The following is an 8,399-nucleotide window of genomic DNA, read 5'->3' as shown; positions in this document are numbered from 1 at the left end:
TGAAAATCGCTCTAAATTGTTTTTTTCTTTTCTCCTCGACAAGAAGACAGGCAGATGGCATACGCTTACGAATCACAATAGCTCTTAATCGTTGTAAATCAGCGAAGAAAACTCTGCTTCTGTGCCATTTATTTCCTTGAATAACAGTAAGTGAATGTCACTTCCCACAAATATGAATGGCTGCTTTTAAAGGGATGTTTTAACCTTTTTCGTCTCAAATTACGCAAGTTCTCAATCATCCCAATCAAAATATGTTTTAGTTTGGAGTTCTCTTCCTTTCGAACTTGAGCTTCTAAGATTGCTGAGTGTTTTTTTTTTTTTCTAATTAAGTTTATAAGCGACCCCTCTCTTCCTTTTCCTCTCTCTCGACATGTGAGTGAGTGTGTGTGTGTGTGTGTATGTGTGCGTGTGTGAGTGTGAGTGAGTGTGTGTGAGTGTGAGTGTGAGTGTGAGAGTGTGAGTGCGTGTGTCTTTCATAAAGGTATACAATGTTGAAGCTAAAAATAAATCCACAGTCAACATGATTCCCTACTCGTGGCCAGCATGAAAAAGGTTTCTTTCCAACACCTGACCTCAAAACACTCATTGTACCTGAAAGCAGAATTCCATGAAGCATGAACTAGTAATAAAAAGATTATACATATAACGTAAATTAATAAACCTGATAATTATATCAGTAAGACTAATAGCAAGCACTTCAAAAATGTTTCTGAAGATTGATGGATTATCTTAAATCATCTATTATCAACAGCTGTCATTAGCGGCGAATACCTTGTGGGATTAGAATGTTAATATATTCAGAACGTTAAAAATCTATCAATAAATGTCTTAACGGTATTCGCAAGGTGCATCATGTCCATTTTTTTTCCTTTCGTTTTTTTTCATGTCACAATTACATAATTAGAATAAAATATATGAATCAAAGCTAAAATACAGAAATAAATATTTGAAAAGATGAACGCACTTGATGAAACAACATGACACGGTAGAATAATATATATATATTTTTAGTCAATAATATTTACACATCTATTTCGAAAAGTTCATGTTACGTAAAACAACAGAAAAAACACTAAACACAATATATATTAATTGGCTATGAGAAAACATTTTTTAAATCTCCCTGTTTTTTGTATCTACAAGTGTCAAAAAATTATATACTATGGTTTAATAGAAAATAAAGCTACAGTTTAGTAAGTTCTTCTCATCCTTAGAAATATAAATTGTTCCTACCGTTCTTCTTTCTTTTTCTTAATTATTTATTTATTTTCTGAACTTCCAAAAATAAATTTAAACAAGAGAGTAGCTGTTGATACGAGGAATGTAAGATGCCAGTTTCGGAATTCTTCCAGTGGTAAAGAGGACTGATAAGTAAGGTGGAAAAGAGAAAGAGAATGGAGAGAAACGGTATAAACGGAGAGAAAATAAACCAGAGGCACTATCACACTATCTCACCTTTTTCGTAGTTTTTTTTTTTTCGTTTCCGAATGAACTTTCCGCCTCAAATTCAGACGGAAACGCAAAAATTGACGGAAAAAGTGATGATTTTGATAGGGCCTTAAGGCTGTTCGATGCTATTTTGTCTCTGATTTGCACTGTTGCCACATCTCAACGTTAATGTTGGTAATATAATGAATAAGTAAATCGTTAGAGACCTTATTTTGATAGGCTATTATAATAATATATGGTACATATAGTAATAAATTTTATTGATATCACAACGGTAATACTGCATATGTAGTATATTTAAATATGATATGGCATACCTACGTTTATTGCCATTACATCAGTTGAAAAGGCAGGCGTTTTTTTATATAAATAAAACCAATAAAAACGTAGGAGACGGCTCAATCAACGTTTGCTAATTCACCAAAAGTTTTTCTTATCATTTCCAAGCGGAATAAACTTCAATAAAGGAAAGTTTGCATAAATACAAACTTAAGAGAGTCTTTATGCGTAGGGACAAAAAAAAGACACTCCATACGTTTGTGAACAGAAAATACCTGAACAATATTAAAAAACGACTAAATTATCGTTTGACAATCAATCAAAAGGGTATTCCAAGTTTTTTTTTTCTTTTTTTTATCAGATTCGATCCAAAATCATCTTCAAATATGAGTAAATTTGCATTGTAGTTTTAAAGACAGTCCATACGCGACAGATTTGAAGATGATTGTGGATCGACTACGATTGGAAAACATTTGAAAACTCCTTTGATTGATTGTCAAACGTTAATTTAGCTGTTTCTTATATTTCACAACTATCTTTATTCGCAAACTTAAGGACATATATATGTATGTGTGTGTGTGTGTGTGTGTGTGTGTGTGTGTGTGTGTGTGTGTGTGTGTGTGTGTGTGTGTGTGTGTGTGTGTGTGTGTGTGTGTGCGCGCGTGTGTGGGTGTGTACACACAAACACACACACACGCATATATATATATATATATATATATATATATATATATATATATATATATATATATATATATATACATAATATATACCTATTATATACGTAATATCTATATCTATATCTATATGTGTGTGTGTCTATGTACTGATAAAAATATACATACATACAATTGATCTGTGTGTTTGTGGACGTTAATATATATTCATACGCATACATACAAATGTGTATATATATATATATATATATATATATATATATATATATATATATATATATATGTATATGTATATGTATATGTATATGTATACATACATACATACATATATATATATATATATATATATATATATATATATATATATATATATACGTACACACAAACAAGTTACACGAAGTTACACCATTGGTAAGTATATCCCAGGACGGAAACATTTTAACATAATCAGTATAAGTTTAATGTTATATAATAAGCGAGGGAATTCAGCCATATCTTCTTGTGAAAATATGTCGAGATGAAGTTTCCTCGGTGATGAATAATATACAATCATGTTTAATAGACAATTAATAAATACAGAATGATATTTAATACATAATACTTGATTAATACATCATACATGACTAATGTTCAGTGCACGTAAACCAGAGTATGTTCTATCAGAAAGAAAAGGTTCATAAAAGCTATTCATTCTCTAATTTCGTGTCTAAAACCATGTCTCAAAATAACATGACCGACCTTAGAATACGAGTTTTCAATTATGGAATATTTCATCTCCAAGTACTGTCTGAATGCTCAAAGAGAGGAGCTAACAAACAGCAAAAGGAATTAAATTCGAGAAAATAGAGGGAATGTGTGGAAACAGAAAGGTTCAACAGAGAAATATATACAACATAGTGAACAAGGTTGAAGCGCCCAGAGTCGGGGAATATACAGAGGGAGTGTAAAAGAACGAGAAAGGAAAAGACAGCAGGACAGGTAAAAATTCTAAAATATGGAAAGAAGTTAGAGATTAAACGAAAGGGAAGGGTTAGATGTACAGTAAAACGGTGAAGTGGAAGAGAGAGAGACAAAGAATGGTAAATAGCGTGATGACGTTATGAATTGTTGAATGTTATTGGCGTTAACGGATTATTGTCATCCATGGGGTGTCCATACAGAAGGTGCATTTGTATATAGGGAAAAGATATACACACATACTTTTTAAACTAATACAACGATAGGGAACATGAACAGGGCATATGTGTACACTTTGAAACAAGGGAAAGTTCGCATTTTATTCAAGTCTGACCGGACTTGATCACAGACGGGTTATGATGACTGCTATTCTGACTTCGTAAAACTCTGGTCAGTGAAAATTGGTTTCAGAAGATGGAGTAAGTCGAAATTCGAAAAAAAATCAATTTTCAGAGGGTACAATCCTTAAGAAAACCAAATGAAAAAATCACTTTTGTTCTATTCCCTCCTTTTGCCGTTGCTGCAGTAATTAGCACGAGGACAATGGTGGTAGTAAGATATTAACATATAATTTTAATGAGTATACTAATAATATTACATATATAATTACCACTGACTTTCCCTTTATCTTATTCCATAAAGAAATGGATTGAAAATATATGAGGGCACTAATTTCCGCATAATAAGGAAACATGTTCAGTCTTTAATAAATGTACTTTGAATATTTCTTATCATTAAGCTTCTTCAAGATTGCCATGTTAAGGTACCCTTATTCTCAATCTTATTAAAATGCAATTAGCTCGACATGTGGAACTTACATATATGGCTGTGTTAAACATAGTATAAAATCACACCATTGTTCACGCAACACTATTTTCTATTTACTTATATTTTGTGTCTGTTATACTTTTCTTGCGAAAAGTGAAGGATTTTAGCCAAACCTTCCCGTGAAACCAAGTCAAGACGAATTTTTCTCGGTGATTTGGTAAATCCTAGACTGTAAATTATCTCCACTTTCTCGACCACAACCCATTGGATATAAAATCTACCAGTGTGGATTGTGCCCCTTACACTCACTCACACGGAAACGCTGTCTCAATATCAGGCTCTACAGCTACCTTCCTCCACACGTTACACTACAGAGCTGAATATTAGAGAAGAATCTCCCTAACACTCATACCAGCTTTCATCCCCAAAGCATCAGTATCACATACTCGACTGCTGAAATTGAAGAGCAAAAGATGTAACAATTATGGCGACAGCTATATCGAGCATAGGTCCTGAAGATATATTGTTTCCAACTATAATACAGTCAGCAACGTACACTGCAACTGATGTCTCCAGGCCCTTCACATACATATTTGACTACCACCATGACTACCACTTGGCCAGTTATTAAGGCAGTGTACCAGACAGACTACTTTAAAGGGGATTTGGACGTGACGTTGGTTATCGAGACACCTGCAATACATCACTGTCCAAATGGTTATGGATATTGTTCGGGGAATACAGTGAACTATTCCATTCCATGCAGGTTTCATTTACATCAAAGAAAGATATAGATGTCAGAATTGTCTCACAGTCAACGTAGATAACCAATGAATAAATATAAAAGTTCCATCCACAGTATATTTCATTACATCTGAATGTTTGATGCCTTATGCGTGATCAAGGACTAATATGTGTAGGTTGACATAAAATATGATTTTTGTATTAATAATCCAGATTTTGCATTTGCCATGGATTACAAATAGTTAACTAGTCGTTTTTTCCCTCGTAGCCTGATTAACAAAAAGCTATGTTAAGCTAGCTCTTGTTTATTTACCAGACGGAAGACATTTGAAAAGTTATTTGTTTACCAGACGGAAGACGATGAAGAAGTTGTTTGTTTACCAGACATTAAAGAAGCTATTTGCTGTTAACCAGTCTATTATGTAACATTTATCCTGACATTTACGCTATACCATCGTAGGTTATTCCTCTAACATCAACGAACGGGTTATAAAGAGTGGTTTATTATGGCTGCTCGAGGAATAAAAGCAAAACATTCTTCATACAGAGCATTTCAATAACTATACCGGTTTTTATTATATGTGAGGCAACTTTTCATTATCATTGAGGTCGTATTTCATTATACGCGTTGCATTTTCTTGCTTTACATACATTATACATACGGGAATTTTACATTATACATCCATTATGCATACCGCTATTTCTTCTTATGCATTAATTTCACATCGATTGTACATGCGGTAATTTCTTCTTATAGATTCATTATAGATGGGGCAATTGTCCATTTTCTATATTCATTGTCCATTCGGTATACGAACAACTTGTCCATTCGGTATTCGCACAACAAATGTTCATTATATATTCATTAAGTGGCATTTTTTTTCATCACGAATGCGTCAGTTTGTCATTACATATTCGGCGAATTTCCATGATACAGTCATTATAAATGCGGGAACTCTCCATTCTACATTTAATGTTTGCAGCTATTTCCCAGTTTAGATGCATCAATCTTCAGTAAACATATAACCGGTTTTCATTATACAGCAATTTGCAGTTTACACAAAGGTCGTTTCATTATATATACATAACAAATTTCATTTTACATAAAACACATCATAGTATATTCAATATATTTCATTATACAGATATATCATCATGTATACAGTACATTTCATCCTGTGTAATGTGCATACATCATGGGAAATTTCATTACATATGTTACGTATTTCAATGTGCATACAACACATTTTAGTTTACACATACAACATACCACATTTCATCATACAGATTTGTAGTCTCGTGAAGATCCTTGCTAGTTCAGGATTAGCAGGACTGATTGCCGAGCACCCATTACGTAACTCCTATGTTGGTTTGCCTCAGATCATCCCTGCAAAGGTATTAATTGTACATGCAGCATATCTAATCATACCAATGAATTTTACATTGCGTATTAATTCCATCTACGCAGAAACGAAGGGGATAATTAGGCTATAAATAAACAAAGTCTTTAACACCGGATGATTATTCAACCTCCAGTATATTAGTCGAAGAATTTCATCACAACTCGCACTGGGATCAAAGGACTGATTTCATTAAGCAGGATCTCTTTCGTTGCATCACTCTATATATGTTTATTCGAAAAAAAAAATCTTTAATCATTATGGAAAATGGAGACTTGTTTAGTTTGGGTGCAAGTATACTTAGATAACTCCGATACATTTTTATACTTAATACTGATAAACTGAAGCACCTTTGTTTCTCGTGACTTCTGGGTGGAATTACCTCGAGCTACAGATCACATTTTTTAAACTTTATTCCGTGATAAGTCTTGATATAAAACAAAGAATTAGGCACGTAGAGTTTTAATTATTAGTAGTAGTTTGAAAAAAAAATGTAATGTGTTTCAGTACTGTAAAGATATATATGAATTGTTGACTGTTGTTCGTATAGAAAAATAAGGAAATGATTTTATAATATTTTTTATTATAAGAAAAAAAAAACAAAAAAACTTAAGCTCAATTACGTGTAGAAATGAAATCCGAATGCTTAGCTAATACTATCCTTTATCCTAGTGACTTCGGGATAAAATAAGCTCGTGTTGTGTAAGTCACTTTTACGGAGTCTTTGGGGGGAAATAGTGCTATGGTTCGCGTGTTCATGTCACGATTGTACCATGATTGTACTGTGTCTTGTCTTCAAGGAGTATTGTGTCACAAGTAAGGTAATAAATATTTATGTTTTTTGTTTACTTAGTGTAAAACTACTTTGGTAGATGTCAGGAGGCTACAGATGTATCGAATATGAGTAGATGTTATACCATTATTCACAAAACATATTTCATGATTGATACATTTTAGCCTATATACACCACACAGTTATGCATAAAGCAGTTTCAGTTATAGATGTATCTCATTTCATTACTAATATAATAATATAACAAACAACAATAACAGCTCATTACACGAAAAAAAAATCATTAACGCATTGACAGCTTAATTAATCACGGGAATCAAATGAAACTCTGTATCCAATTATACAATACATTTCCATTACACACAGAGCACATAGTTATATCTGCTTCTCTCTCTAATTTTGCATTCGCTGCCCCCGTCCAGTCCTGCCTATAAATATCGCACCAAAAACTCCCAACACGAAAACAGACCAAGCCGGTTCCCCGGTTTCCCCACTCGCGCCAGGAGGGGGAGGCTCTCCGTTCGACCCTCTCCTAATTTCATTGCCGCTGAGCCTGTAATAGGAGTCTGATCCACGTCCTAGTTTCTCATGATTCTGTTTTATACACTTTTCTAGTCTATTGTTCCCGTGAGGACAAAATGCATTGCATGTATGTGTTACTCTTTAATATTTCGTATATATGTATGCTTGATGGTATCATGGGACAGGTAATAGGATAAGTTTATGATGTATTTATCATTAATGCTCGTTGAGCTAGATTATGTCCCAGCGAAGGTTGTTATTTGATATTTAAATAAAAATTGCGTGAATATGAATCCAAAAGAGGAAGACATGGACACAACCCTATGTTAGGATGTGAGATTCTTGTCACGGAATATTTTTTTCTCATCTCAATGTACTGTCTGGGTAATATAGAGGCAAAATACAAAGGGGAAAAGGGGGCGCGAATGAAGAGAAACAAAAGGAAATGGATGAAAACAACTAGATCAGGAAGGAAAAATATGTTCCAGAAACAAGGCAGAACGTGGGTGAAATATGGAGGAAATGGAGTTAAAAGTTGATAATATACAATGGCATAAAATATTTCAAAACGAAACAAGTAAAATAATGAAACATATAAAGAAATATATCATTTGAATGAGGAAAATAGAGACAAGTCAGCGGGAAAGTGTCTGCAAAATGCATATTTATTATAATGGCAAGAAGAATGAACTCGCTTGAAGTTTATGAGTGTTTTTATTTACTTATTCTAACACTGCGTTAGTAGATGTCAGGAAGCTACAGATGTATCGAATATGAGTTGACATTATACCATTATTCACAAAACATATT

This window comes from Penaeus vannamei, chromosome 11 (assembly GCF_042767895.1).
Source record: "Penaeus vannamei isolate JL-2024 chromosome 11, ASM4276789v1, whole genome shotgun sequence".
Taxonomy (NCBI): domain Eukaryota; kingdom Metazoa; phylum Arthropoda; class Malacostraca; order Decapoda; family Penaeidae; genus Penaeus; species Penaeus vannamei.
The sequence above is the reverse complement of the archived record's forward strand: the minus strand, read 5'-3'. Positions refer to the sequence as shown.